The sequence below is a fragment of the Mauremys mutica genome, chromosome 10 (genome assembly GCF_020497125.1).
Source record: "Mauremys mutica isolate MM-2020 ecotype Southern chromosome 10, ASM2049712v1, whole genome shotgun sequence".
NCBI classification, from domain to species: Eukaryota; Metazoa; Chordata; order Testudines; family Geoemydidae; genus Mauremys; species Mauremys mutica.
Genome location: NC_059081.1, coordinates 7,846,250 through 7,870,929, shown reverse-complemented (window position 1 = coordinate 7,870,929; position 24,680 = coordinate 7,846,250). Strand labels below are relative to the sequence as shown.

At 45.2% G+C, this 24,680-nt stretch overlaps 1 protein-coding gene across 1 annotated transcript in view; it reads right to left on the bottom strand.

Annotated features, from left to right (window-relative positions):
• MRAS (muscle RAS oncogene homolog) overlaps positions 1 to 24,232 on the bottom strand; it is a 57,637-nt gene extending 33,405 nt beyond the window's left edge. Inside the window, exon 1 of the mRNA XM_045031795.1 lies at positions 23,897 to 24,232. The gene's annotated coding sequence lies outside the window, so the exon portion shown is untranslated. The remainder of the gene's footprint in view (positions 1 to 23,896) is intronic.
• Between the last annotated feature and the right edge of the window lie 448 nt (positions 24,233 to 24,680).

Here is a 24,680-nt window from a genome sequence, read left to right as displayed (position 1 = left end):
TACTAAGCCCTTCAACTTTCTCAGAAATCCCAACCTTGACCCCCATGAAATATTTTCAAAAAGTACAATGATAATAATTAGTCCACAGTGTAAATTTCAACTATAGCTCTTGTGCACATTAGAAGAACTAGTGAGGAACTGGCAACACTGAATAGCGTAATCCCCCAACTGGAGTTGGCCAACTGTGGACTGAGCTTCAAAGGGGTCCTACCCAAGGCACTTCAGCAATAGTGGCTACCAGAACCCTCAGACACCATTTCCCAGCATGCACTGAGTCAGTGGTAGGCACAGAATAGACTAGAAACTCCTGCTAAGGCCAACCGGGAGACTTCTGCATGGGGTGAGATGAACAAGAGTTTGCTGGGCCAGTGATGAGCCAGTGCCAGGAGATGGCCTGACTTGGAAACAAAGGCTGGTTTTGAGCTTTGAGTTTGGGAGCTCAGAGAGAAGCAGAACAGCTCAGGGAGTCTCCAATTAATTCTGTCAAAGGGAGTCTTTGCACGGCTATGGGATCCAGTGCACGGGTCAGGCAGTTCCAGCACAGCACAGACGAGCATCCAGAGTAGCAAAGATCTAACCAGCACTAGCTACTGAGGGCCATCTGAGACCTCCACAGGACTGCAGACTAGGGACCCAGGAGAGGACCCTGCTCCATCCAGGGATGAAGATACTATAAGGAGACTTAAGGTGGCCAATGTTCACAGCGCTGCAGCCCTCATCTCCATACACATCTCCAGTATGTCATTTACCAGGGAAGGAGCTGGGGATTGAGAAGAGTTGAGTGCTGGGAGGTGGAAAATTGTTGATGTTTATAAATGTATAAGTTACCCGTAACCCTTTCCCTCCCCAGATCCTATTTTCCTGCTCCCAATAAAGTCTCCCCCCCATTTGTTATATTATGTTGGGGTGTGTCACCTCTTTTGCAGGGGTTTGTGCTGTGTACTTTATTGTTTTGCACATTCTGGATTTTATCCTCCTTGCCAGTTAGTAGCATTATTCACTTTCCCAAGAGAAAAACACTCCTTGTGCGTAGGCACAGGGAGGAGTCACTAGGCATCACAAAAAACAACCCAAGATCAGGGGAGAAGCCACTACTAGCAGCAAGAAAGACGGAGAAGGCTTGAGCCAAACCTCGGGGGCGGAGCATCTCCATCCCAGTTACAGAGAAGCAGCAGAAAATTGAATTGAAAATTCAGACATTAAATTAGTTTGTTCAGAGCAAACACACCCCAACAGGAATCTTTTAAATCATATCAGCCCAGTGTGGATGAAAGTGGACCTAAAAGGCAGAATTACTTAAATATTTCTAATGATTTTCCTATAGTGTACACAAGCTTGCAATAAAGAGGCCAGCTTCTAAATAAACATGCCTTCCGTTAAAGTCCGAGCTAAAGCCTTACATGGTACTTGGACAGAATGTTCCTCATGGCACAGGGGTGGGCAAACTATGGCCCGGGGGCTGCATCCGGCCCTCCAGATGTTTTAATCTGGCCCTTGAGCTCCTGCTGGGGAGTAGGGTCCAGGGCTTTCCTTGCTCCGGCGCTCCAGCCGGGGAGCAGGGTCAGTGGCTTGCCCCACTGCACGTGTGCTGTGGCTCCGCGTGGCTCCTGGAAGCAGCGGCATGTCCCTTAAGTGTAGGAGCTAGACAGGGGACTCCGCATGTTGTTCCTGCCCCAAGCGCTGCCTCCGCAGCTCCCATTGGCTGGGAACCACAGCCAACGGGAACTGCAGGGGTGGCACTTGCAGATGGGGCAGCATGGAGAGCTGCCTGGCCGCACCGCTGCGTAGGAGCCGGAGGGTGGACATGCTGCTGCTTCTGGGAGCTACTTGAAGCAAGTGCCACCTGGAGACTGCACCCCAACCCCCGCCCCAGCCCTGATTCCCCTCCTGCACCCCCAACCCCTCATCCTGCAAGCTGGGATCAAGGCTCATTTTGCTAAGCAATGTACAAACACCACAAAAATTACAGTGCCATCTTGAAGAGGTTACCATCTACATAGGCAAATAGGTCAAACCTTAAACCAGAACGCTTGATGCCTATTGGAAAGTGCACCAGGATGCACAGAAGTTGAACATTAGCAGATCATGTTACTATGTCAAATACACGACATTCAGGCTGACTTACTTGCTTGTGTTTGGTAAAAAAAATACAGGTAGAGTGTGCAGACTGGGAAGGAAGGGGGAGACATGAGGCACTGCAAGGAAGAAAGAATCTGCAGTTGGTGTGACAGAAGTATGAAGCATGCACAATTTTTTTCTTTACTGTCTGAATTCAAAGCAGCATGTGATAGTAAACTGAGTGGTGATAATCTTATAATACAGTAATTTATTCCAGAGGATCCAAAAGCACTTTACAAATGATGAGCCAGATCCTCAGCTAGTGTAAGTCAGTCTACCTCAGCTCTGATTCTGGTTTCACAGAGTTGGCATCTAAAGTCAAGATCAAAACCAAGCCCCTCGTCTTGCTGTTAAAGTGACTGCAATTAAAGATCCAGACTTCGACAGAGAAGCTCTGCATGACAATGAATTTACAGTATCCATAGTAACATGCAATGTTGGAATTGCTTAATCCAGTTATGAAACTTTGAGAAAACTGCAGCTGGTCTCCATGGTGTCCAACCAGTTCACTTCCTTCCTTCAGCTTCTCGCTGAAACGACACCCACGGCAGGGAACTCATTGCTTGAGCAGTGCCACAGCAGGGTGTTTGAGTTGGGCTTATTTATAGCTGGAAACTATATGTAAATCTCAATGGTGTTTTTATAGGAATTGAGATTGAGCTGCCTGTGGCCAAGGAATTTATTGACTATTGACTTCCTTTGATTTGTAGAAAGCTGCTGTCACATGCTCTTGGTGAACAATTTCACTAAAGAGACATTCCTCCACAGCTCCAAATTGGACCAGTATCAACAGCAAAGTCCTGCCAACTCCTGCAGACGTCATGACTAATAACTCTTCCCCTACCCACACCTCACCCGTACCAACTCCTTAACTCAACGCTTCCACAGAACCCTAACAGGCAAGTTTTGCAGCATGTCCCAAAGGCCAGAACTCTGGCTGCATTGGATTGAGGAGAAAGTAAATTCCAAAGTTTGGGGTGCTTTTGCACCAGCACATCGCCTCCTGTTCTATGCAGTTAGCTGAAGCACTTGAGATTATCTTCACCAGATGTAGCAGTCACCACCTGACGCACCAAGAGAGGACAACCAGGAACTCAACTATTTGGGTCTTTATAGATCACAACCAACACTTTGACTCATACCCAAAAAGGAACTGGGAGCTAGTGCAGACTACTGAACACAGGAGAAGCTACGTCATGAGAGTTAGGCCAGTCAAGATTAGGCAGACTCCAAGAACTACCTTTTTGTCAGTTTGAACCTTCTAGGTCAGTTTGCCTCTTCAGATACATGTGAAATAACTGCCAACACGTAGTTACAAAAGTAGGGCAATTGACAAATGGCTGAGAACTGGGTTTCACTTGTACTATGGGTCTGCTGCTCAACCAGAGCCCCAACAGAACCTCACACAGATCTAGAGCAAAAGGTGGGCATTCTATGCTAACTGCCTGAAAGAGAGATGTTAGGTGTGATTACTGGTACAGGCAACTGATATCAAAACTCCTCCAGAAGTAGAGCTACTGGAGGCCTTCAGCATCAGAGTGAAGATTAATGCTCGTAGATTTCTTAGTGAGAATATCCTGTCAGGTGCTGAATGCCCTTAACTCCCATTGGCTTCCATGGGACTTGATGGAGCTCAGTTCTTGGCAAGACCAGGCAGGTGAACTGCAGGCATTTCCTTTTGGAGCAGGGATCCAAGCAGAATTGGGATGTGCCTCTCATGGCTTCTATTAATTTAGAGGTCTCCCCCAGCAGGAACCAAATCAGGCTTTAAAAGTAAAATTATCTCCCATCAATAAAGGTCTTCAGTGGAACAGATTTAAAACCTTGGGCTGAATTCAAACACAATTGTTGGGATGGAACCGCAGCTCCCAGGCCTATTGCCACCTGAGGAAGTGGCCTGCCCTTTCATGTCCTCATACAGGGCTGAGAGTTTTATACCCTGGCTCTGGGGGACAGAACCCCATCCACTTTCTGTGCCAGCTAGACCTTTCTACCTCAGGTTGAACAAAAGATCACAACACCTCTCAGATTGACTGTAAGAGAAGACACACCGGGGGTGTAATGGGTTTGAGATTCACGCAAAAGGCAGCTGCTGCCTGATGAGCACTTAGTAGTTATTTCAGGAAACACAAAATTATAGCCTGAATAATAAACCCCCCACCCCCCGCAAAGTCACTGAAAATTACTCGAGTAGGCGTTTCTCTCTCCGGCTCCCCTCTTTCCACTGCAAATTCTTAAGTGACAACAGGCAGCTGGAGCCCCTACTAAAGCACGGAGCTGTAACAAATGGCTGCATCTCTCTTGGCCAAACTGGATCTGAATGCTCAGATTTATTTACTTAAACGAGGGTGTCTTTTGGCACAGGTCCAATACAGAGCAGCAAGCATCAGTCACCTTACTGACAAGCATCAACGGATATTACTCTTCCCTCAAGCTCAGCGTCTTTAATCCTCAGCACTTTTCTCTTTGAGCTGTAGTTCTTCTCAAAATGCAAAAGAAAATCTGGGTCTAGGCAGACCTTTCCAGAAACTGGGGACAAAACAGGCCAACATTTTTATACGTGGGTGTCCACATTTTTAGGCAATTAACTCACAGCTTTGGCTCATCTCTTTAAAAAAAAGAAAAAAAAAAGAAGCCAGCAACTTTCTAGGAATGTAGCTGGTGGCACTGGAGGGCTAAGCCAAAAGTACTATCTCAGCATAAAATTGGTCTTTGTTATAACTAAATGACTTATTTGGGATTGTTTCTACTAGAAGTTGTTCTGAACTCTGCATCAGAGATAAAGGAAAAATTCGCTGTACGTTACAGCAGACAGGGGTTTGAGGAAAATGGATCTCTCTCTTACTCTTAATTCCCCTTCACTCCTTGTGCATTTAGCTACAACATGGAAAATCGCTTCCCTTACTAATTTATTTCTGATCAAAAGCCCTATCGGAAGTGTAAAGGGATGACAGAAAGCCCAGTTTTGCTCTTAAACTCTTTACCACTGAAGCCAGAGATGCCTGTATTATGTTATCATGGAAATACTGAAGCTGAACTAAACATTCTGTAGAAAGAAATTAGATATCTGAGATGTTCACCGGCCCTGCCCATACAGAGATAATAGAAAGAACAAATCTGCACAGGAGGAAATGCCTCGGAATTCCAATGACTGCCCTTCCTGTTAAGTACAATCCCTGGAAATTGGCAACTTCCCGCTTACACATCAGAGCTCACTGACACGCCAATAAACCCCCCAGAATCCACCACTGTTGGCTACTTCGTCTAGTCTTTTAAATAAATCCAGGAGACGCTAAAGCAGGGGTTCCAAAACTTGGTTCATGGCTTGTTCAGGGTAAGCCCCTGGCAAGCCGCGAGACGCTTGGTTTACCTGAGTGTCCGCAGGTACAGCCAGTCGCAGCTCCCAGTAGCCGTGGTTCATCGTTCCCGGCCAAAGGGAGCTGCGGGAAGTGCTGGCCTGGCCTGTGCCGCTTCCCTCGATAACCTGCACACCTGGAAGAGGAGGTGGAAGGGTTTGACAGCTGGGGGGGGGAGAGTGGGTATCTCAGATGGAGATGATGAGGGGATAAGAAAGTCTTGCAAGGAATACAGTAGGTGCTGGAATTCTGATTTCCCGTGGAAAGGGTGGGGTAGGAAGGAGAGGGAGCAGGGAGCGGTGTTTCCAATGGGTCTCAGTAACAGACTCTGCCCATATGGATCTGACAGGTTTCTTTGCATAAATATGCTTTTCCCTGCCAGAAGTGCAGGTACTGTATAATGCCCCATATTCCCAATCTCCACTTCAGCTCTCCCTTCCCCTACCTAAGGTGTATGTGAGGAGACAAGAGTCCATTAACCTCACAAGACAGCAGACATGGACAAAATGCCGAGGTATTTGCTCCTTTAGGCCCTGATCCAAAACTAATTTTAAGTCAAAGGGAGTCTTCCCACTGGACTTCAAAAATCAGGCCCTCAGGTTGCATGAAGCGATAGGCACCACTAGGGCTAGCAAAACGAGCCCTTTTCTTGTCAGAGATTGAATGACTCGCTGCAGATCTCAAAAACTGAGCAAAACCCCAAACCAGGATCATTTTAGCCCTTCTGAAGTTTAATTGCTAGCAAAAGCCTCTGAAGGCCAAAAGTGCCAGGTCAGTACTGAAAATGGCACCCATGCCATTCTGAGTAACAGTGGCTAGCAACTGCGCATGCCAACTGCCTGTGTTCAACGGAAGATGCACTTTTCATGCTGACCTTACATTCTCTCCCATTCTATATTTATATAATCCCCAAATACCATAGGGACTTCGTTATACATAAGCGTATCCTAAAGGCTCTGAATTAAATCCTAGCCCCACTCACATCAATGGCAGTTTTGCCATTAACATCAACTGAGCCGGGATTTTACCCTCAGTTTTTTGCAGTGCCATGTAGATCATCAAAACTTTTGCCTCCATTGGCCTTTCCTCTGCAGCTGTCCTGTGACTGAGGTGTGAATCTGGGGGAGATTGGTAGAATTATAGCCAGGAAAGGGGTAAATCCAAGCCAGCTTTTTGCAGTCAACAGGGAACAACCAGCAGTGACAGAAACAAGCCAGTGACCGACTGGTAAGAGGGCAACAGACATGATCGCCTTCTCATGGCAGAGGATGTGTGTGGAAGAACCTAACTGGTGTTAGCCAGCTCTGCAGGGAGTGGAAGAGTGGAGACAGAGGTTGTGGGTGGGGGAATTCACAGATCCCAGTGAGGGGTGGGTAAACACACTTTGTTTTACAAAATTTTTTAAATTGCATGTTTATTATCCAGAACATAGATACCTTCCCTGGATGGGCTGTCAACACCCCCCGGCCCAGCCTTCCTTTTCCCCTGGCTACATACCCAGGTGGAGGTGTTCCTCATAAAGTGACCTGTGGCAGGACCTGCTGGATTTGACTTTGACTGCATTGTTTACCTACCACTGTTCAGCTCCTCAGTGGCCCTTTGCTGTGTGGTCTCACAGATATTGTGTAGTGCTCAGGAGGGTCTAGACTGGGACCTGTGTCCACTTTGGGCAGGTCCCACACCCCAGGATGGACAGTCACAGTAAAGATACAAGCCTGTTTTACCCAGAATGCCCTCCCCTTGCATCTTAACGGTGCATTTGGCTTTGCACTCCTGCTCCACATGCTCGAAGTACCTAACTGAACTGTCTTTTACACTTCTGCAGAATTATTGCTGTACAGCTTAAGGAGTGACATGGGCCCTTTTCACACCCATTTTGCACTCTCTTTCACAGCCGCAAAGAGTTAACAGCAGTTGCGCAGCACAGTGCTCACTTCCCCCTTGGACGATGGGTTCATATTAGAGATGGCTGAACCGTGTGGAGTCTAAGCTTTTCTGAGGCAGTTGGATTTTTTTGGGCGGTGGGGGAGGGGGATTGCGAAACTAGTTCCAAACCCGTCAACCTGTTGGTACACATCTTCTCTAAAGCTGATTCAACACAACACACTTTCTAGCCCCAGTGAATGCTGCTGTCTATATTAAAAGGGACATAGTGGGATTGTACAACAAGGCATAGGGTGAAAAATTCTTGTGTGTGCAAGTGCTTATACACACACAAGAATTTTTCACCCTATGCCTTGTTGTACAATCCCACTGACTTGTTCTGCATTCTCCTCACTCTCTACTCTGTTTAAGCTTCACAGGGCTGCTTACCGGCTGCAGGGCCACCTAGAATTCCTGTACCACCAGGTGCAATGCTGCTCCCTTCCCTCACGCTACATCAGGGTCTATAAGGAGGGGCCACTTATGTCAAGTGTGCAGAGCTCCTGAACGAAGGTGATTATAGAATCATAGATCAGACGTGCAGAGACCTCAGGAGGTCATCTAGTCCAGGGGTCCCCAACCTTTTTAGGTCCAGGGACCGGTTTCGTTTGCCGGACCCTCCGCAGGCGTGCCTGCGGGAGGTCCAGCTGAGCCGCGGGACGAGCGCTCCCTCCGCAGTCGTGCCTGCGGGAGGTCCGCTGCTCCCGGGGCTCAGCTGGAGCTTCCGCAGGCACGCCTGCGGGAGGTCCACCGGCTCCAGTGGAGCTTCCGCAGGCGTGCCTGCGGAAGCTCCAGCTGAGCCCCGGGAGCAGCGGACCTCCCGCAGGCACGACTGCGGAGGGAGCGCTCGTCCCGCGGCTCAGCTGGACCTCCCGCAGGCATGCCTGCGGAAGCTCCACTGGGTCGGTTCGCGGCCCGGTTTCTAAGAGGCCGCGGACCGGTACCGGGCCGCGGACCGGGGGTTGGGGACCCCTGATCTAGTCCATCCCCCTGCTCAAAGCAGGACCAACCCCAACTAAACCATCCCTGCCAGGGCTTTGTCAAGCCAGGCCTTAAAAACCTCTAAGGAAGGAGATTCCACCACCTCCCTAGGTAACCCATTCCAGTACTTCACCACCCTCCAAGTAAAATAATGTTTCCTAATATCCAACCTAGATCTCCCCTACTGCAACTTGAGACCATTGCTCCTTGTTCTGTCATCTATCACCATTGAGAACAGCCTAGTTCCATCCTCTTTGGAACCCCCCCTTCAGGTAGTTGAAGGATGCTACCAGATTTCCCCTCAATCTTCCCTGAAGGGGAATGGGGAAGGAGGGTTGGAATGGGGAGTGGGGAGGGACATGAATGGCATAACCCTTTGACAGATGGATCCTGGAGACTATTTCAGAGGCGATATTCTCCCAACTGCTGTGAAAGAGGGCCAGGAACTGCTGAAGGGGCATGACAGGTGTGTAGATGGCAGCTGATGTTGCAAGGTATAATTGGTCAGGCCCTCGACCAACTCATCAAAAGTGCTTAGAAGAGGCGCTCTGAGAGGTTGCGGATTCGGGTGTGGACTGCTTCTGCTTTTGAGCCCTGGTCCTCTCACGCTGCTGCTTGTAAGAGCACGGAGATGGTGGGTATCGAGGAGGCTGTGACTTGTGGTGGGGCTGAGAGGTACATCTTCTCTTCAGTCCTGCAGTGTGGATTCCTAGGCTATGAGCCTCATCTTTTACAGTCCCCCTGCCCCACACCTTGCACTGCTGGGCAGTGTGAGAGTTTGAACAGGAGGCAGAATCAGGGCCGCCCAGAAGAGGGGGGGTAAGTGGGGCAATTTTCCCAAGGCCCCAGGCCCCACAAGGGCCCCCACAAGAATATAGTATTCTATTGTATTACAACTTTTTTTTATGGAAGGGCCCCCCAAAATTGCTTTGCCCCAGGCCCCCTGAATCCTCTGAGCGGCCCTGGGCAGAATTGTCCCTAAACTTTGTGTAAACACAACTGGTGAGTGGGTTTGAAGTTAGATAGATAGATTCTGCCTATCTATAATTCAAATGTTGACTTTAAGACATGGTGGTTTCCCCATATTCTGAGAATACACATGGCTGTTTTCATGGCATTCGACTGCTGTGGTCTTCCATAGAGTTCCAAGTTCTATTTTCCAGGCATTTGCTCAACTCCTGTACTTTATGTCACATCAGTGTAGATGTTCCCCTACAGAATCCCAGCATCTAATCTGCAGTCACTCTTTCCCAGCTAAGCCCTGAAAACCGCAAGTGGCCTCTGTTATGTGCATTATGGCTACCATCTGGCTTCCATCCTTGCGCTCCCTTCCAGAGAGAGCAGGACCTCTTGATGGGGTAGCCATGCCTTGATGCTCAGCCATTTAAGAGGTGCTAATGCAACTGCAGCTTAACTGCCAAAATCACTAAGTAACGGAGTTTAAAATACATGGCTCAGGTCTTCCCTCTTGCCTTATGCACTAACCCCACTGGCACCTGCAATAAAAAACGTATAAATGCAGGAGTCTGTGTAGCAGAGAGGACAGTTTTTCCTTAGTTTGAATGACTGTTCTTAACAAACAAGGTCAATAATCGGGCATTGCAACATGTTTCTAATTATTTTATTACTTCTCGCTGTCTATGCTTTGCTAATGCATATTCTGAGTTTTCTATTTAAATGACTTATGGAACTGGGGAGACAAGGTGGGTGAACCAATATCTTTTATTGGACCAACTTCTATTGGCCAGAGAGACAAGCTTTTGAGTGCCACAGAGAGTTTGAAAGCTTGTCTCTTTCACAAACAGAAATTGAACCAATAAAAGATACTGCTTCATCTAAGTTGTCTCTCTAATATCCTGGGACAAACATGCCTATAAACAACAGTGCAAACAATTATGAAACTGGGGTGTCATGACACGACATGATAGAAGTCCAAGATTAATACACTTTAGAAATATGCATGATAGGTCTGATTTGTAGGGGATACAGTTTCAGTAAAGAGATACTCTATGAAAAAAAGAAAAGAAAAAACCCAAGAGTAGAAATCGTAAGTCACCACCACATCACTCCTCTTAAAGCTATCCATACGGTATGCTTCAACCAGAATTGCTCAAATCATTTGCCACATCTCACTACTTTTCCGTGAACACTTTCATTATAAGCTGTGGTTTGGCAGATATGGTTTTGACAGTCAGCGAGTGAGTTTAGACCGTTCCACTCAATGAATTACTTTGGGCATACATTATTCTTAAGGCAATAAAGTCACCTAAGGCACTGACATTCCAGATTCAAACCAGAACACGTGGGAGTCTAGAAACAGCAGCACAGCTCCAACTGGCATCACTTCACAGAGATTTTCTTAAAGCTGTAAGCAAAAAAATAAAAATCAATCTCATCTGAAGAACCCCTCCGTTCTCACAGCCACTGAGCATCTTTCACACCAAACAGTCTAATTCTTCTGCTTTTGCCCCATAAGTGAGTCCATGGTGTGGTTGTCCAATTAGTTTAATACACTACAAAAATAACATCTCCAGCATCAGATGCTTGTCTCAGAAGTGCTCAGCCCACTCCAGACCCTGCATACCAGAGAGGAAGCCTCACGTCTAATCATCTGATGAGGTTCAACAAGGACAAGTGCAGAGACCTGCACTTAGGAAGGAAGAATCCCATTCACCGCTACAGGCTGGGGACCGACTGGCTAAGCAGCAGTTCTGCAGAAAACCACCTTGGGATTACAGTGGATGAGAAGCTGGATATGAGTCAGCAGTGTGCCCTTGTAGGAGCATTACCAGCAGATCAAGGGAAGTGATTATTCCCCTCTATTGGCACTGGTGAGGCTATACCTGGAGTACTGCATCCAGTTTTGGTCCCCCCACTACTGAAGAGATGTGGACAAATTGGAGAGAGTCCAGTGGAGGGCAACAAAAATGATTAGGGGGCTGGGGCACATGACTTATGAGGGAACTGGGGTTATTTAGTCTGCAGAATCGAAGAGTGAGGTGGGATTTGATAGCAGCCTTCAACTACCTGAAGGGGGGGGGTTCCAAAGAGGATGGAGCTAGGCTGTTCTCAGTGGTGGCAGATGACAGAATAAGGAGCAATGGTCTCAAGTTGTCGTGTGGGAGGTCTAGGTTGGAGATTAGGAAACACTTTCACTAGGGAAAAAATATTGGATTTTAATAGCTGTGTCAGGGACCTTTCTAGGAAGGTCAGAAGATCTGTAGTTAAAGCACCAATATAAGAACTGTTTAAGAAGGACACAGTCATCCTGATTTGGTCCTTGCCACATTTACTTGCCTTAGAAGGCAGTGGCATCATTGGAGTATTCTACACATAGTATATTATCCATATACACAACTCCCAGCCATGCTGCATGGAATTCACCTTCATTTAACCAAAGGTATGAGACGTTTCCTAAACAACTGGCAGCATCACTTTGGATCAATGCATCAAGTAGAACTGGACACAATAAAAATAGGATTTTTTTATGCAGCATTCCTATTGGCTTCCTTCTGACATTCAGTGATCTTATCCAAGGAATCAAAGGTGGATGGGTATCCCAAAATACTAAAGTCTTCCAAAAAAAAGTCACTCAGATCCTTGCCTTTTGATGAGGCATCATACTTAAGAATGGCCATACTGGGTCAGACTAAAGGTCCATATAGCTCAGTATCCTGTCTTCCAACAGTGGCCAATGCCAGGTGCCCCAGAGGGAATGAACAGAACAGGTAATCATCAAGTGATCCATTCTCTGTCGCCCATTTTCCACTTCTGGCAAACAGAGCCTAGGGACACCATCCCTGCCCATCCTGGCTAATACCCATCAATGGACCTAACCTCCATGAACTTACCTAGTCCTTTTTTGAACCCTGTTATAGTCTTGGCCTTCACAAAAGAGGGGAGGGATAGCTCAGTGGTTTGAGCATTGGCCTACTAAACCCAGGGTTGTGAGTTCAATCCTTGAGGAGGCCACTTAAGGATCTGGGGGAAAAATTGGTCCTGCTAGTGAAGGCAGGGGGCTGGACTCGATGACCTTTTGAGGTCCCTTCCAGTTCTAGGAGATTGGTATATCTCCAATTATTACCTTTATTACCTAACATCCTCTGGCAAAGAATTCCACAGACTGACTGTGTTGTGTGAAAAAATACTTCCTTTTGTTTGTTTTAAACTTGCTGCCTGTTCATTTCATTTGGTGACTCCTAGTTTTTGTGTTATGAAAACTTGCTGAACAAGCTGGTATTCCTCTTCTAAACAAACTTCATTGCTTTAATTCTCATGAGTTTTAAGTACTTGTGGTGAACTCCTCAGTGGAATGTTTCACTGAACCATATTTAGACTTTGTCTTCATACACCTTTATTTTTATGCAGTTTCTCCATAGGATAACTAACACATTAGCTATCCCACTGTAAAATCCTAGCAGAGAAAAAGCATCTGTAGTTTTGTTATGAGGTAGATTAGGCAAGGACAACCATGTGCTGGTGTATAATGTGTCCTAGCTATCAAAAAAAAAAAAAAAAAAAAAAAAAAAAAGTAAAGGTCCCTTGTCTCCACTAGGATTTTACAGTGGGATAGCTAATATGGTAACATCTCACTAGGAAAGAAAAAGCAAACACTTTTTTGCAGTGATGTATCTTGGCTTCCATCATTTGGCCTGAGGTGTCTCTCCAGGTAAGGATCCTACTGTGCTTTGTATTCTTTCTGAGCTAAATCCTGAGGTCAACAAGAGTTTTGACACTGAATTCAATAGAACTCCAAATTTTCTCTCCTCAAGGACTCCCACTGCACCCACAGACTGTGTGTGTGTGGGCGCGCGCACACGCTTTGACAAGGTCTCAAGGACACAGCCAAGATCTGCCTCAGTCTCGATCTTATCAGTTGAAAGAACTATAAACAGTGCTTTTTTTTACCTTGACCATGTGAGCCGTAATATAACATAATCAGGTTTGACAACATCTTGACAAGTTTCTGGATATATAATTCTTTCTATTAAAAAGGCACAGAAGCATAATAGGTGATGGTACAGATTCCAGCTGCCTTTTATAAACCTAAAATCAGGGCTGCTAAGGGACAAGATTATTTCCTGCCACAGCATGTTTCAGTTTAACCACTGCAACCCTCAGCATTTTTGGGTCCATGTTCTTTTACCACATGCAAGCATTGCCTGAATTCAGTATACACCCAGTCTTAAGGAAGGGGAAAATGACAGTTCAGTCAGTCAGTTTTGCCCACTGTGCCAACTTCCCCATATTTAAAATTAGAAGCTTTTTAGTTCATTGGCTTCTAAACAGTGTTTAGTGCACAGTAACCCAGGGATAATTTGCTGTAATTCATAATCATCTCATTAGCCAGTTTCCCATAGTCTCAGTCACAGCTATCAGAAAGTATTTTTAAAATTGTATCAAAAGGTGACTTTCAAATCAGATGTGTTATAAACGTATAGGGGTTCTGGTCATAGACTGTGGCACCAGTCAGCCTCTCTGTGCCTCAGTTTCCCCATTTGTAAAATGAGGATAATGATCCTGACCGCCTTCGTAAAACGCTTTGAGACCTACTGATGAGAAGCATTACATCAGAACTGTGCATTATTATTTAATATTATAGTCACACTTCATAACCCCAACCCTCAAACAACTCCAGTGGCTCCCCATTCATTTAAAGATCCTGGTCAACACTAGCAATTTTGAGGGGAAATTTTAATGTACAACCCCCATCCCTCCAACTCTTGGTTTTAAAAGCCTTTCCAAGATTGCTTACTCTGACTACCTCATCTTTTTCTCCACTGTTCATCTGGGCTCTTCATCTGTCTTTGTAAGTCTCCCCAAGCTCATTTCATCTGGCACAGTCATGCTTCATCTACCTCATAGATTTTAAAGGCCACAAGGGACCATTATGGTCATCTTGTCTGACCTCCTGCATGACACATGCCAGAGAATTCCACACTCAGTGATTTCTACAGTGGGAGGAATTATTCTTCCCAAGTCATAAGGGAACAGACCCTTCATCCAGTCTAAATCCAAAACATTTTCTCCTTTGCTTTTACATCCTAATGTTTCTCTCCCTTTGTTATTTGCCTCCAAGTCTGCAGAGCATATTGCGATACGGACACCCTACAAAATAAGTCTGCTTTGCTTTTCTCATCAAGGGTATGTCTACACAGCAGCTGGGAGGTGGAATTCCCAGCACAGACAGAGACACAGATGCTAGCTTTGCTCATGCTAGTGCATGAAAAATAGCAATGTAGCTGCAGTGGCTCTGGCTAGCTGCCTGAGTGTGTATCTAGGACTTTGGAAGAGGTTATACTGGGGCAGCTAGACTGAGACACCCTGTCTGCCACTGCGGCCATGCTGCTATTTTTAGTGTACCCTAGCTGGCAATACCCCCTTCCCCTCACAATCTGCTACAAAGCCATAATCCCAAGAGCAGACTTTGTCTTGTGGGTCTAAATGATCTTAAATTCTGCATCACGTCATGTTATTTTACTTTCACCATTTTAAAATATAGGGAAAATGGGTTGTCAGGCACATTAATGAGAGAATAGGCAGAAACTGCTCTGCTATTTAATCATTCAAATCCCAAACACAAACGGTTTTGCAAGACTGCAAGAAGAAGCTACACAGACTCAGACTTAAGGCCAGAAGGGACCATCATAATCATCTAGTCTGACCTCCCAAACATTGCAGGCCACAGAACCTCCCCTCTCCTGGGGTCTCAGAGCCTGGGCACCAGCCAGAGCCAGAACATCTACACTGCTAATTTATAGCCCTGCAGCCCAAGCCAGCTGACCCAGCCTCGGAAACTTGGTGCCATGGGTTTTTTAACCGTAGTGTAGACATGATCTTAGTGTCTCTGTCTCAGTTCCCTAGCTATAAAAAGTAGGACAGTAGCACTTCCCTATTTCACAAGGGTGTCGTGGGTATAAATCCATTAAAGATTGTGAAGTGCTCAGCTGTTATGGTAATGGAATCCAAGCAAGTACCTGAGATCAGTATTAAAGAAATCAAACCTTGTAAGAAAATTGAAGTCTTACCTATCCAAAACATGATTACGGAACTCTTGCAAGTATATCGATTTCCACTGATAACTGCATTTGGATTGATGATTGGAGAATTAACTGCTACTAAAACATAGATCTATTCTCAGACTATGGGAAGCCACAACACTGGTTCTCTTTGGAGAAATGCTTGATTTAGCTCTGTCTGCTATGCTGGCCGAGATATCAATCATCATGATAATTGTCTTTTCTAAGTAGCTTAAGAATGTTTCCATACATCTTCCAGTCAGGGTTATGGACAATTAACAATGAACAAGTTCCACTGCAGCTGTTTCAGCAAGTTAAAGAAGGGGCATTGCTTGCTTCTCAGACCTGTCTAGCAAGATTATCTATGGTAGCCATGTTTTTTAAAAAAGTCTGCAATTTTCAACCCTTTCAGCCATTATCTGGAAAGGGGCGCACCCAGGTTTATCTTGGAATAGAGAATTTAAAGAAATTAAGTCATAATAAATCTTCTGGGTAAATATTTTCAGAAGTACATAAGGCCCAGCTCCTCAAAGGGACTTAAGTCAATGGGAAATTGGTTTCAGTGATGCACTGATTTCAATAGGAGTTAGGCACCTAAATACCTTGTAAGATCCGCATCCAAGTGACTTTGAAGCCGGATTTCCCATTTCAAAATGGACTTAGGGTTTTCTTAGGGATTTGAGCCTAAACATAGGCATATGTTTTTGAACATGCTATCCTTTACAATAATTAAGCAATCAAGGTTTTTAAAAAAAAAAATGAGATTGTTATTTCTATCATCATAGACTAAAACAAGCAGTTGATAAATGAGTTTTTAACTCAGGAACCTATTCTCTTCTTACTTCCATTGGAGTAAATCAGGAGTTATACTACTGAAGTTTGTTACATCAATATAACTCTGAGATTAGAATTGGACACATACAACAGGTCAGATTCTCAGTGTAGCAGAATTTGACTTCTCCCTCATTCAGTGTAAATTAGTGCAATCCCTTTTACTTCAATGGAACTACACCAGTTTACACCAGCTGAGGATCTGATCCATCATGCTTTAATCAGAGAGATTCCAATTACCAGTTAATCTGATAAAGAGACAGAGGATCCATAAACACCTCAGCCGTGCTCTTTACTTAGTTTGAGACTAAACGAGTCTAGTCTGTATTTGGCAAGGAGAACCTCAGTTTACGTCTGGCTGCTGCAGGAAGAGCTATCAGTGATCCAGCAGGAGACATTTTTCTATGGTTGTGAAAATCCTGGGCCCCCTCCATCCCCATCTCTTTGTTAACCTGAAGTACCAACATGAACATATTTGGAAGTGAGCTGCTGCATGACAGACTATGTGTCCAGACTCTGTAGCAATAAAAAGGCTTCTATGATGAAAAATCATATTCATTGTATTAAGTTACACCTCAACTATTTGGAAAGAATTTAAAACAGACCTTTCAGGGTTTCGATGGTCACCAGCATTCTTATTTACAGAGCAAAAGCTGAACTTGCAGGCCAGTTAGGGTATGTCGACACTATGAAATTAGGTCAATTTTATATAATTCGATTTTATACAGTCTATTGCATATGTCCTCACTAAGCACATTAAGTCGGCAGAGTGCGTCCTCACTACCGCGGCTAGCATCGACTTACAGAGCGGTGCACTGTGGGTAGCTATCCCATAGTTCCTGCAGTCTCCGCTGCCCATGGAATTCTGGGTTAAGCTCCCAATGCCTGATGGGGTAAAAACTTTGTCGCGGGTGGTTTTGGGTACATGTCATCAGGCCCCCCTCCCTCCTTCTGTGAAAGGAATGGCAGACAATCATTTCACGCCTTTTTTCCGGGGTCCCATCTTCCAGACCCGCTCAGCCTGCCAGGATGATTGGAACCCCAGGCAGGCAGTGGGGGCTGGTGGACAGAGCCCCAGACTGGCAGCAGGCTGAGCGGCTCAGCCCGCTGCCGGTCTGGGGCTCCATCCGCCGGCTCCCGCCAGCCGGGGTCCCGCTCAGCCCTGCTCAGCTGGCAGACCTCGGTGAGGTCGACCAGAGGAGCCTGGACAGACATGGCTATCCTCCTCTGAGTTCACCACACTGGCCAAACAGGAAATGAAATTCAAAAGTTCCCGGGGCTTTTCCTGTGTACCTGGCTAGTGCATCTGAGTTCAAAGTGCTGTCCAGAGCAGTCACAATGGAGCACTCTGGGATAGCTGGGATAGATTGGAGGCCAATACCATCGAATTGAGTCCACACTACCCCAAATTCAACCCGGCGATGTCGATTTCAGCACGAATCCCCTCGTTGGGGAGAAGTACAGAAATCGATTTAAAGAGCCCCTTAAGTCAACAAAAATGGCTTCGTCGTGTGGATGGGTGCAGGGTTAAATCAATCTAATGCTGCTAAATTTGACCTAAACACGTAGTGTAGACCAGGGCATAGAGTCAGGCCATTTGTATCCCCAAAACCAGAGCTGGAGTGAGCAGGCTACACAGGCATTGCATTTCCTGGGAAGCCAGCACAGTGCAGAGCTGCATCACAGGGAGCTACTTAGAAAACTTCAATTCGAAGTCAACGAGCTAAGCTCTGTGGTTCGTAATCAAGCAGTGGAGACAACGGCAATGGAAATCAAGGATGGCAGATTTTGGACACAAGTTACCAAGGGACTAGTTTTCAGAAGTGCTGAGCAGCCACAATACAAGGGGAATTCTCTCCTGGCCATTTCTGTCGGGTGTAAAGTGGACACAGACTGGAGAAACCAGCCCCAAGAGTTTTGCTGCTGCTGCAGAGAGCAGAGGCTCAACACCATTTTGAAGGAAATGCTATAGTAAAAGCTATTCTGTGATTGATCTACCTTGGGTACGTAACGTATATGGCCCTGTTTACTGTAGTATCTGAGCACCTCACAATCTAATGTATTTATCTTCACAGCACCCCTGTGAGGTAGGGAAGTGCTGTTATTCCCATTATACAGATGAAGAAATGAGCACAGCAAGGCTAAAGCCCAGATTTTTAAAAGGTATTTAGGTGTTGCTCCACTCAGCGTGGCAATGCCTAACTGATTTATGAGCCTACATTTCATGTTCAAGTGTCTAAACCTCTTTTGAAAATGAGAGTTGGGTGTTGCCATACTGAGGGTGGCAATGCCCAAGTGCCTTTAAAAATCTGTGCCTAAGTAAGTTGTCCCAGGTCACCCAGGAAGTCTGATGGAGTAGGGAATTGAGCACAGGTCTCTCACCTATTAGGATGGTTCCCTAACCACTGGACCATCTTTCCTCAACTGAAACTGCTGCCAGCTCAATACACGTGAATGACTTGCCATCACTTACTGAAAAGTGAAATTACACACAAACGCAGCCAATATGAAACCAGATTACCCATAAAAAAAACCAGTAAGCTATTTAAAAAAATAAAAATAAATCAAGCTTTCCCCCAGCTCCCTCAACAGTTCTCACTGGATTTCATCATCACCTGGCAGCGGACAGCTAGACAGTTGTATTCCCATGCAGATTTTCCCTCCACATCACTCCCTCACCAATATTTGCCCCTACGGAGTGACCACTTCATTGGATTCTAAAACAGCTAATCAGAGAGCCGTAAATCTTAAAACCAAACAGGAATTATTTTGGGGCAGTTCTCTGGCCTGTGTTATGCAGGAGTCGAACTAGATGATCACAACGGTCCCTTCTGGCCTTTGTATCTATCAATCTGTTGCTCCCTTCTGTTTGGAAAGATCTGTACAGCCAAGCTTATTGTAAAAGCTGCTGAAGCCAATGGAGTTACTCTGGATTTACATTGACGTACCCAAGCAGAATTGACCCACTGAGATGTTGGCTGCTTCTGTCTCAATCTTGGATTTTCCCCTTAGCTGTGTTTTTCCTCTAGCTAGTCTGTGGTGGTGACATTTGAGGATGGCAGCATGGTTATGTTCTCTCCTCCCAAGGATCTTCTCTGTTCTCAACTGCAGTAGCAGCAAGAAGTGCCATCGCCCCTAAGCTGAGCAGCGTACGTTCCACCCATCTGCCGATTTCATGCCAGTTCTGTTTTCAGTTAGTTTGAATTCTCCAAATCCCCTGTGATCTATATTTCATTAACTTTTCAGTGCCTCAGACACTGAGAATAACAACTTGGATTTTTAAAAGGCCACTTTCAAGGTATGTTTCCATAAGTTTTAAGATCATTTCTCTTTCTTGGCCCTGTTTATAATAACCTCCTGGAGACTTGAAAATGAATTCCTTATCAGAGTCTCTTTCCCACTGCCCCCTATACACTTTGTCATTACAGAGCAGCTTCTGAAGACACTTGTCTCATGTCATTGTTATTATGGTCTCACTAATGTTATTTGTATTACAGTTGTGTCAAGAGGCCCCACTGTACTAGGGGCTGCATGTATACATAGGAAAAGAGAATCCCTTCCTCCCTGCAATCAAAATAGACAAGACAGAGAAAGATGTACCATGCAAGCAGAAGCTGGGGAAATAAGGCACAGAGAAATCAAACGAGTTAGCCAAGGTCACAGTGAAAGTCTGTGGCAGAGGAAGGAAGTGGGCCCAAGTCTCCTGAGTCATAATCCAGAGCTTTAATCACAAAACACAGCTTTCCTCCCGAGACCCACCCTTCTTTCTTCAGGATGGCAGAGTTCTTGGGTGCAAGAAAGCAGGCTAGACTGGAGAGAAGGTCCAACTGTTGGAGAGTTTCTCCTTGTTTCCCAGTGGCTGGAACCAGTGGAGCAAACCTCACACAAGCGGGCTAGACCAATTAGATAAAATCCACAGAACATCACATCCTGAGGAAAGTTGGGCCCTTTTAAGAGGACGGCTGGGCCTGTGGTTAAAACACTGAATTATGACTCAGGAGACTTGGTTTCACTTCCTGCCTTATTTAGCATGAAATCCATCCCTATGCACTGAGCCCATGCAAAGGCACTATTTTGAGAGTTTAGGTGATGCCTAGGGCCTTGTGTGACCCCCCCACTATAGGGAGGTAGGAAAATAAAAGAAAGCAAAGGAAAGAAGAAAAGAAAAGGACAGACACAGCAAACACCACAAGTTCCCTCACCACCCTCACAAAGACCTCCAAATGGACTGTGCAAACAGAATGATCAGCGGAGCAGAGTGTAAGCCCTGCTAGGCATGACAGGGACTCCTCAGATCACCCCAGAATACTCTGTGGTTTGAAATAGCTGTGAAAGCGATCCCCGGTGTAAAAAACCATCTCTGTATTTTGTGCCAGAAAGTGCCAGGGAATCTAGGGCAAGATGCCAGTTATGATGATTCATTACACTCATTTGCACTACATTCATTTGGACTTACATCAATTGCTTCAGTGCCAGTTCCAGCACTAGTGCAGGTATGGGGCAGCAGTCCTGCCAGTTTGGAAGAGTAAAACATCTTCTCCTTCAGGTTTTATTTTAAAAACCATTCATCTCTCTCCCCTCCCTCCACCCCCAAAATGTCAATTTATCTTTTTCAGTGCCAAGAGGAAAAAAAATCTCTTTTGGTTGCACTGCCAGTTTTTCTCCCTGCTTTTGCTAGGTTCAGTCCCTGTTTAAAAACAAAACAAAACACCCTGTGAAAAAGGAAAGCTTTGTTTTTTAATTACTTTTGTCAAAATCTTGAGCTTATGAAAATCCCCACCAAATGCTCCAATAAATATAAACTGCCTTTCATATCATTCCAGAAAAATGGGCACTGTTGACTTCAGTGCAGTCACGCCCGAGATGAATTTAGCCCATTTTGCATAGTCAGGCTATACATGGTATTTTGTGGGATGCACTGGAGCGAAGGAAGAAGAAATTCAAATAATTAAGGGAAGAGTTATGAATAATAGCTGGTGCTGAACAGGTGTGTGTCTGTCTGTCTGTCCCTCCCATTTTTGCACCATTATTTAGATGGATATTGTCAGCTTTAGGTTTTGGGAACCGAGTAATGGAGAAGGGCTCTCAACAAAAAGCTGGATTCCTATTAAACAGCATGGGCTCGATTTTTTTTGAAAATTATATATATATTTTTTATTTCCTCTGCAAAAGGTCTTTTCATCCAAAGAGTCTTTCTATCAAGGAACAAATTGATTGAGGCCTGCTTTTGCAATGGTGTCTCCTGTGCAAAATGGGCTTCAGGTTCGAGGCAACACAGAGGGGGAGTGTGCTTCCAAATACACATAAAAAAAATAAACAGCGAAAACTGATTATTGCAATCCCAGGCCCCAACCCTGCAATCAGATTGGTGTGGACAGCTCCTTGCTCCCATGCAGGGTCCCATTGACTTCAGTGGCACACTCTGCAAATACAAACATTCAGATCTGACCGCAAGAGTGTAGCATTAATTGTTACTCGTAGCTATTGTATCAACAATATTTTCCAGATCAGACAAATATGATTTTCCTGTTGATGGTGCCCCTTAAAAGTTGCAATAAGCCTGGTATTAAAACTGTAACCTTAAATGAGACCCAGTATAGCAATGGCCAAGATACTTAATATTAGGTAACCAAAGTTGAAGATTTTGGCCAACTGACTTTACACAGAGTAATGCTCCAGGATTAATGTTATTTATTTGCATTGCGGCAGTTCCTTGAGGGCTCAGCCAGGGTCTCATTGTGCTACAGACTGTATACACAAAAGCTTACAGTCTAAAGTTTACATCTTTCACCCTGGAACTGTTAGAAATATATATATAAAATCATTAACGTAACACTGACGGTTAATAAATCAGACTTATTCTGCTGCACGGCATGACCTGGTGATTAGAGCACAGGATGGGGAGTTCTAATTCCAGCACTGATCTTTCCTGCCTCATCTTGAGATGTTGAGGCAACTTCTCTGTGCCTCAGTTTCTCAGTCTGTAAAATGGGGATTTACTACTTTTGCAAAGTAGAGCTCTTGATGGAAAGTAGTACAAAGTATCGTTACTAATTCACAACACCAATGGTCACAGATACAAGTTGAAGTAGTTGGGGAGTTTTCGCCACAAGTTTATAGAACTTTGTCCCAAGGCAAATAAGAGCCAATTAGTTGTCTTATTAAATATATTTCACATTGTCTTTGGTAACAAAATGTTTCCATTACCTCTAAGACAGAAGCTTCTCTATCTACAGATCCAGTTAGAAGTCTAGCAAACTACTCTGGGCTCTAGAACCAAAATACAAAATGAAAGGCTCCACTTCCCAGGCAGCTTTCAAATATATACTATAGTCCAAAACCAGCTTAACACAAGACAACGAAGCAGGGAATTTTAGAGATCTAGACATCTACATGCCATTAAAGTTAATAATACATAGGCATCCAAACCTCCTAGGCAGCTTTGAAAAAATGTAAGCCTGAACTTGCTGGTTCACTCTTGTGAGAGAGCGAGAGAGACACTTAATAAAAGAAGGTATTTAATTTACAGATTATCACTAAGAATCTCCCCCCCTGCCCCTCTATACTTTGGGCACTATCTTTGAATTTTCTTTACAGATAATCAGACCCACTTTTTTTCTCTCTTTTTAAAAAGGCGATCATGTCAATGGAAAACAGAAAGTAGCAAATGTTCAGTGGTGTTGGAACAATTTGTATAGTTGGGGTGTTGAGAGCCATTGAACTAAACTGTAAACCCTGTATATGATAGAAACCACTTCAAGCCAGAGGGTGCTGCCACACCCCAGCAGCCCTAGTTCCAGCACCCCTGAAATATTTTTGAGAAGGTGACCCTTGAAGTTGCTGCCTACAAAACCACTATTGTGGAGAAGTCATTTCTTTCTGACACTGACTGTAGAAAAAGAGAAAGTGACATGGCCCAGAAGTGGGTATTCACCCAGGAAAGCTCATGCTGCAAAACGTCTGTTAGCCTATAAGGTGCCACAGGATTCCTTGCTGTTTCTACAGAACCAGACTAACACGGCTACCCCTCTGATACTCTCTCCACAGAGGAGTCTATGAAACGTGGCTCATACCAAATCAAGGGAAAAATGTCCATAGTGACCATATCTTGCTGGGAGTAAGAGAAAATAACGGAGGGTGCCACACGCTACAGCAAAGTTTGAGCTAGAACGTACTGGGTGTTTTAGAAAGAAAAAGCATCTTTAGACAGTTAAGAAACATTTCGTGTTTTGTCTCCCAACAGAGCTGTAATGCTTCACTGTCCTATCAAACCTCAGCTCACTTCTCTTTTTAAAAAGAAAGTGTTTTAACCCCCCCCCCCCCACAGAACTGCAAGGGGAACTTCAACTTTTTTTTTTTTTGCTTCTAAACAGCAAGTTTGTTTATGACACGTTTCAAACACAACTACACACACACACCCCCCTCTCTTCAGGCTCAATACAGGAGTGGATCACAACAGATCTGCCCATTTCACAGTCCCACATGGAGAAGTATTCAAAGAAAGCTACACACGCCAGCCCCCCTGCCTTCCAACGCGAGGTAAAGAAGCACAAGCAGCTGTCAGTTCAGTCTGCACAAGCCCAGCTGACAACCCAAGCCTCCTGTAATAATGAAAGTGCTTACAGGATTCAAGTGCAACACTCAATGATCACAGTTCATTACACTCACCAGGCAGACCCAAGTCTTGTCCTGTCCCAGGGAAAGTGCCCTGTCTGGATCCAGCGGCTCCTTTCCCTCCTACAGTAGCCCCATGCCTTTGGAGACCCAGCAGTGCCTGAGAAGTGAGGAGCCTCAGACCCCCACCACCATCCCTTTCAGTCTAATTGCCCCCAGCTGCCCTTAAAGCTGCAGCAGCCTCTCTGCAGGCAGATTTACACCCCAACCATTCTTTATATTGCAAGATCTGCGGCTAAAAATAGAACGGCTCTAAAGGGGGAGGCTGGGTGGGTTAGTTTCTAATTAGGCGGGCAAAATATCAGCCGTTTGGGGTCTTTTGGAAAGAGGCGGGGTGCTCCAGAGCCGCCAGCCCTTCCCCACGGGGGCCAGTCTAGCCCTGAGGGGCGAAGTTGCTCTTTAAATCTGGATCAGAAAAAGCAATGGACCCTCCCTTTGACAAATGGACTAGTCCGCCTAGTGTACTCCAATGAGTTGGCTTTAAGGTGGACTGAGGGGTGGGAAATTTGGCAGTGGGACCTTAAGGCGTTTCTGGAGTGTGAGACCATTTCATTAGTCATCCAGAATCCAGACAGAGCTATTTACACACGGGCTTGTTCACTGGTTTTGTCACATAAATGAAGCGAATGGATTTTGTTAGCCCTAAGAATTTTCTACCTCGTCCAGCACAAAAGAAATGATTATTGGTTGAGCACCGTCTGAAACATCACTCTGAATTCACAGCAGGATTTGCATTTCCAGGATTGAACAGTGGCTGGTTCATCAGAACAAGATCGTG